Source organism: Oncorhynchus tshawytscha, linkage group LG05, assembly GCF_018296145.1.
Source record: "Oncorhynchus tshawytscha isolate Ot180627B linkage group LG05, Otsh_v2.0, whole genome shotgun sequence".
Lineage (NCBI taxonomy): Eukaryota > Metazoa > Chordata > Actinopteri > Salmoniformes > Salmonidae > Oncorhynchus > Oncorhynchus tshawytscha.
The window spans coordinates 20,276,210-20,283,867 of record NC_056433.1 but is presented as its reverse complement, the minus strand read 5'-3'; the positions used below and the strand labels follow the sequence as shown (position 1 = coordinate 20,283,867).

Sequence of the window (7,658 nt, the reverse complement as noted above, 5' to 3'; positions counted from 1 at the left end):
TATGATTATCTGTTTCATATCTGCAAAGTAGTTCAAATACTGTCAGTTCCACTTTAAAAAAGTCATTAACATTGTGTCACTAGTATCAGTAGTAACACGAGACATTTTAAGTTGAGGATTTTCTTAAATGGAGCCCACAGATGGTCAAATCTAAGGTGATTAACCCTTTAAAAATCCTTTGCACAAAATGATTAATCAGATCACTTAAATAATGTTATTTCCCTTAATTTAAATTAAAACCAAGTGACACTTTGGTTTTAGACACAATTATCAATGGAAACTATGCCATTAAAAGGGTGTGATTAGCTAACATTTTTCTTTAATATAGACCCCTCCCCTGATACAGTTTTCCACTGGAGAGAATTGTGATTTTCAAGATGGTAACACCAATTACATAAGAGGGACAGACATTATACTAGCCGAAAATAGGTATTTTAATAGCCTTTTGTTTTTATTGATCTATACAATATATGAAATACTTTCGTTCACTTTCTAGAATTCTAAATAATAGATGTCTCTAAATCCCCAAAACATTTCACAACTCTACACAAGACACTTTGCATTAACATAGTTTTGAGGACTTATGTTATCATTGATAAACAGCGTAAAATATAAACAAAAACATGTATGATGTGTAATTGTCTTTACATTTTTATGATTACAAAGCCAAGGAATGAAAATACCTCCACAATTCAAGAACAACCCAATGGCTTCAATGCAGTGGTCATATCATACTGAGAGCTATTGAGTAGAGGGGAGTTTATGATGATAAAGACTGGTCTAAAGAGAAGGCTGCACTCTTAAATGGGTTCTTCGGCTGTCCCCATAGGATAACTGTTTTTGGTTCCAAGTAGAAGCTTTTTTGGTTCCAGGTAAAACCCTATGGGTACAGCCGAATAACCCATTTAGGTACTAGCTAGCCCCTTTTTTATTTAAGCGTGTAGTGGCTCTGGCAGGGAGCGTGTATCGATCGGAGCAGGTCAAAACCAGAGATTCAAAATGATAAGTATAGTTTCAGCCCACAGCCTGCCAATCCTTATCCGCTCACGCTGTGCACTCCTTTGTCTTTTTCTCCTGCTTTGGCAGATGGATCCAGAGCTGAGGCGAACGGGAGCTTTGAGGGCGAAGACCAAAAATAGAAGCATATGAGTAAAAAAATGAAAAACAGCTTGAGGCAGATGCTTTAAAAATACAAGAAGAAGTCACTGACCCATCTGTTGCGAGGAAATCCCAATATAAGGTTGCAGTGTCCATTACACAAGGCTCGCCATCACAGCACCTAAGAGTGAGAGCTCTTTGCCTTTAACCTTCCCATCGCCCAAGATAGACACCATAGTTCCCAGGTCCTCCTTGAGAAAGTGGTTTCTAACCTCAAGGGTCTTGTCCTGGTTAAATAAAAACAAATAATCTAAAACCCACATCCCCGTGGCTTCAGATTCACTGAACCACATGGGAAACAAACTCTGTTAAATCAATCTTCATATCATGATTTTTGTATTGTTCATTGTGGCTAGACATGATACACAAACAGTTGACATCCAGCACACCTGGTATACAGAACAACATCTCGACTGTTGAGACCATGAGCAAGGAAGCAGACAATGTTGTAGCATCCCATGACACATCTGTGACAAAGCATATATTAAGGTTCTGGTGAAATTATGCAAAAGCTCAACAAAAACATCAAACGAAAGCCTCAGTGAATAGCCTCTTGTCTTTATTAAAGCCACTTGGAAGTGGTATTTAAAGCATAGTGCTAAAAGCAAGTTAAAAAAAACTGAAATTCACAATGTGCTTTTTTCCCCCCAACTAGTTTCTTTCTACTCATTTCAAAATTAAACATTTTCTTTCAAAATATATATAAATGAATCATGGAAAAGTGTGTACTTCCTGTTGTGTTTGTTCTGTGGTACAGTGCATTAGAAAAGTATTCAGACCCCTTCCCTTTTCCCGCATTTTGTTACAGCCTTATTCTAAAATAATTGAATCTAATATTTTCTCAATCTACACAGAATACCCCATAATGGCAAAGCGAAAACAAGTTTAGAAATGTTTGCAAATTTATTAAACATAAAACAAATACTTTATTTACAGTATGAAACTCAAAATTGAGCTCAGGTGCATCCTGTTGCCATTGATCATCCTTGAGATGTTTGTACAACTTGATCCAAAATCAAATCTTATTTGTCACATGCTTACTTACAAGCCCTTAACCAACAATGCAGTTCAATAAAACATTTTTTTTTTTAAATCACCAAACTAAATTAAAATTAAATTGATTGGACATGATTTGGAAAGGTACACAACTGTCTATATAAGGTCCCACAGTTGACAGTGCATGTCAGAGCAAAAACCAAGCCCTGAAGTCAAAGGAATTGTCCATAGAGCTCCGAGACAGGATTGTGTAGAGGCATTGATCTGGGGAAGAGTACCAGAACATTTCTGCAGCATTGAAGGTCCCTAAGAACACAGTGGCAGATCACAGAACACAGTGGTCATCACAGAATGATGGACCATTCTTAAATGGAAGAAGTTTGGAACCACCAAAACTCTTCCTAGAGCTGGCCGCCTGACCAAACTGAGCAATCAGGGAAGAAGGGACTTGGTCAGAGAGGTGACCAAGAACCCGATGGTCACTGACAGAGCTCCAGTGTTCCTCTGTGGAGATGGGATAGTCCTTCCAGGAGGACAACCATCTCTGTAGCACTCCACCAATCAGGTATTTATAATAGTCGCCAGACGGAAGTCACTCAGTAAAAGGCACAACAGCCCACTTGGAGTTTGCCAAAAGGCACCTAAAGGACTCTCAGACCATGAGAAATAACATTCTCTGGTCTGCTGAAACCGAGATTGAACTCTGACCTGAATACCAAGCGTCACGTCTGGAGGAAGCATGGCACCATCCCTACGGCGAAGCGTGGTTGCGGCAGCATCATGCTGTGGGGATGTTTTTCAGTGGCAGGGACTGGTAGACTAGTCAGGATCAAGGGAAAGATGAACGGAGTAAAGTTGATGAAAACCTTGATGAAAACCTGCTCCAGAGCGCTCAGGACCTCAGACTGGGGCAAAGGTTCTATTTCCAACAGGACAACAACCCTAAGCACACAGCCAAGACAATGCAGGAGTGGCTTCGGGACAAGTCTCTGAATGTCCTTGAGTGGCCCAGCCAGAGCCCGGACTTGAACCCGAGCTAACATCTCTGGAGAGACCTGAAAATAGCTGTGCAGCGACACTCCCCATCCAACCTGACAGCGCTTGAGAGGATATGCAGAGAAGGGGAGAAACTCCCTAAATACAGGCATGCCAAGCTTGTAGCGTCATATCCAAGAAGACTCGATGCTGTTATCACTGCCAAAGGTGCTTCAACAAAGTACTGAGTAAAGGGTCTGAATACTAATGTAAATATGATATTTTAGTTAATATAATTCTTTAGAAATTCGCAAAAAGTTTAAAAAAACAGTTTTTGCTTTGTCACAATACCCCATGTGTGTAGATTGATGAAGGGAAAAAAACATTCAATCCATTTTAGAATAAGGCTGTAACGTAACAAAATATGGGAAAAAGTCAATGGGTCTGAATACTTTCCGAATGCACTGTATCTATCTACTGTGTGTAGTACACTAGCCTACTACAGTATCTGTAGTTACTTGGTGCTGTCTCCGCACTGCTGGTGGGAGCTGGGAGTGTTCAGTCAGTCAGGTGCCAGAGATCTCCTGGCGGATGCTAGCTTGGACAGCCGGCTGGGATAGATGCTCCTTTATGTCCTGTAGGTTCTGAGACAGAGAATGATTGTGTGTGCACCGGGCCTTCCTAACCAGGCCTGCTGCATCACCAGTCCCTCCTACAGGGGACAAACAAACAAACACGAACCTAACATGATCCTCATTGCTGGTAGGTCAACCTATTTGTCATATTTTAACATGCATATTTTACCACAGGTAGCACATGGGACCCACTCTTCATTTACCTTTTCAAGTTTTAGCCACATACAGCACAGATGAGACAGGATCATGTAAACATAGTTCACAGCATATTGTCCAGCTGCATAGATGAGCTCATTTTCCCTTTTCTCAGGTTTTTGAGTTGCAGTTCCTTTTGTAGTGCCATTTTGTTTTAGCTTAGTAGAAAGACAGTGAATGTCTTTGTACTGACTGCACCTTGGAGGGCCGAGGTACAGCCTAACCTAACCAAGATCAGTCTGTAGTGTGTGTCGTGACATGTCAGCTCCACTCTGAGCATTGGAACGACCCACACCTCACGTAGCATATTAATCAGAACAGAAATTTCCTTCAGAAGGCCAACTCTTTCTCCCAGGGCACAGATAAATCAAGAATGAACAAAAGGTCCACACTAGACAAATGAACTGACAGACATGACAGGAGGGATTGCGTGGCGCGAGGCTGCCTTGATCATTGGTGACAATCAGGTACACAAAATCAAGTACACAAAAAACTGCATATGGATTCCACTCTCAATCCAGAGTTTTGCCACAAAACCTTTCTTCCTTCTCTAGTAAAACACCTCAACTGGGCTTGATCCAGTAACAGTACTGCCCATTGGCTCCTGGGCCTGCTGGCTGGCTGGCTGACTGCCTGCCTGACTGGTTAGTGCCCAGTGCTGCCTGGGGGAATTGGCTGTGGTCACTTGCTGCTGGCGCTGGTGTCGGTTGTTTTGACAGCATTAGTGTTGAGGTTGCCTGAGGGCCGCGCCGGGTCAGATGACGCGGCCCCGTTGTGTTGAGTCTCGTCCATGAACTGCTGCACGGCCAGCAGCACGGCGTCTTCCACCAGCTTCTTACTCAGGCTCAAAAGCTCTTCATCGTCAGGCTCCGGACCCCTCTTGACACCTATAGAACCAACGACACCACAACAGCTAGCATCACTACCCTGTTACTACTCACACCATGCAGCCTAGCAGCTCTAGGCTATATTACACTTGCTCTATTCCAGCCCAGTGTCAACTTCTGTCAACACAACAAGAGCCCCCCTGGTTAAAAGCTCTTCAAGGCTCAAAGTTAATCAGTTAGTAGTGATGGTAAGATCATACAGTATCAAAGCAAATTCACAGAGACTGTGAAGTACATTTGAGAAATTAAGTGACCTGTTTTTAAGGGTCTGTGAATTCACTGTGGCTATAGTTGCATGAGATAGTCAGTGCCTGCAGTAATGTTCTCTTGTTAGCTATTGTATCAGTGACAGTTTGCCAGTGTGTTAGAGTTGGGATTGTGCATTAGAATGACAGGGGATTGGGTATTTACAGTGAGAACACTGAGAAGCTAGCGGAGACTAAAGCAGGACAAACACTGCTATCAATCTTTCATGCGGTTGCTCCAGTAGTGTTTGTGAGTCAGTCAGCTAGTTACACAATAACATGTCAAGGGAGGGAGTCAGGGAGAATACAGTGCATTAAATGAAATGGTGCTTTGGGCCTCAGAGAACCCACTGAGAGACAGAGAGGCACGTACTTGTCCGAGCAGCCCGAGGCCCGCTCTGAAAAAGATCTGCAAGACAAACAATAGCCATTTAGCAACAGAATAGCACTTCTCAAATCAAATCAGACTCCATTTCTCACAGAGGAGTTTGTGTGGCAATTAGTCTATTCAGTTTTTAGATTGGCCATACATATTTTGATTGATTGACAGAGCATACCTTGATTTCAGTGCTGAATGATTTGAGATTGATAAATGTCAACACTCATTTTGAAATAGTACTTCAAAAGTACTCATAATACTTCACACATTTGATTTATGTGGTGTTTTATGGTCTTGTACTCAGAGGACCACTGTGTTACAGAATCAAGTAGTCAGATTAAGAAAGATTAAGAGTATTATTTTTCTCTTAGGGATGAGTCTCCATCTCCAAAGACATTTAATTAAATACTTACAGCAAAGGTGGATAAATAATTAGCTTTCTTTAGACTGCAAATTACCTTTTTTGTTAACCTACAGTGTGAAGATTAGAATAAAGAGAGAGCCGTTATATTAGTGACACGTGGAGCGTTAGTTCCTCACCGTCAGGAGTGCGAAGAAAAACATAACTCAATCAAGGCAGGAGAGTGCACTTTGAACCATGGAAGTCCTCAGAACAGAGACACAGTGTACAATACATATAAGGTTGTGCATACTTCCATTGAACTCTATGCTAGTCATTCTATTTCTAGGTATGCATACATCACACCTAGAGGAGACAGCTTTGCGTTGACTTGACACCAAACCTGAACATCGTAGACTAGACTTTCTCTTCCACTCTAGCTATAATATTGAGCAGCCGGAGAGGCTAAACTCTATTCCATTAGCTGCTGCACAACCTTATGAGAGCAGTAAATGCTCCATCATCACCCACAATAGTGTTAGCGATAAGGCTGACAGATTAAGAGCTGGCCAGCAGGGCGTATCAGAGAGAGAGGTGGTTCACCTTTTCATTTGGACTGAGACGATGGAAGCCCAAACCCAGTCTCGCCTAGGTTCGTAATCATGGCGATAGCATTAGAATGAGTTTGAGAGTATTGAACTATGCAGGTATCGAACACCACTCACTCAGTCTGTCTGTCTCTCTGTTGGCCTCTCTCCTCCACTCTTGTGGCCAGACATTTCATTAGAAATGCCAGAAATGTAAGTTGTTTTCCTCCATCCCCGGGAGGGGGAGCTGTGCAGTGGGGCCTGTCTAGAGGTTTTTCCTGAGGAAACGGTAGCTCCATTAGAGAGATCCTGAGAGGAGAGTTCCTCCTAAACCACCAGGTCATCTAATGGAAATGAGGCGACAGGGGGCCTGGTGGCCAGACACGGTTGTCATTGGGTCTCAGCTCCAATCTTTCCTAACGAGGTTAGCAAAGGCTGTGTGTGTGATAGAGAGACATGCTTTGCTTTATCTTGGCCAGGTCGCAGTTGTAAATGAGAACTTGTTCTCAACTAGCATACCTTGTTAAATAAAGGTGATTTTTAAATGTTTTATAATAAAACATCCAGTATGAGACGGAGCAAAGAACAAATGGCAGGAGAGAAAAGGAGTGCCCTCTTTCCCAGGGCACAGTGGCTACATAAAAGCAAGCAGAAAGGCAGACAGAGAGGAGTGCAGACAGGCAGCAACAAGCAGGACAATAATGCATAGCAAGAAACCAATCAAGGTTTCGCTCACAATATGGATGCAGCATAGAACACACAAATGAGAATTGTATCACAGATCCAAATAAGGCAACTAGCACAGATTTTCTGTGTGTGTGGTTTTGTTCTGAGTCATTCCCCCATCTTTTCTCCTCCAGTGGCTGCTAACTGCACTGTGAAGGACAGGCATACCGATCAGCTCTAGCTGGGTACAATCCCCCCCTCTTACCACCACCCCACCCCTCTCCGCCATGCTGCCTTTTAAAATCCCAAAGCCATTATGTAGCCCTGTCGGGGTTGTCAGAGGCTCTGGGCTCACAGTTTGTGCTGGTGGAACAAAAGACAGCCCCTTTTTCCATGGAAAATACAGTATTCACACGGCCAGCCAGCGGCGAAACGAGCACACGCTTCTCGCACCCAGCTGTGCTCACGAGGGATGGCGACGTCAGTCATCACCCAACAAGCATCTGACCTCTTACAACAAACCTATTCACCCCTCTCATTCCCTTTGCCATCCCTCTATTTTCCCTCTCTCACTCCCCCTCACCCCCTAGCAAGA

At 43.0% G+C, this 7,658-nt stretch overlaps 1 pseudogene; it reads right to left on the bottom strand.

Annotated features, from left to right (window-relative positions):
* Nucleotides 1–416: 416 nt before the first annotated feature.
* LOC112250122 overlaps nucleotides 417–7,658 on the bottom strand; it is a 38,806-nt pseudogene continuing 31,564 nt past the window's right edge.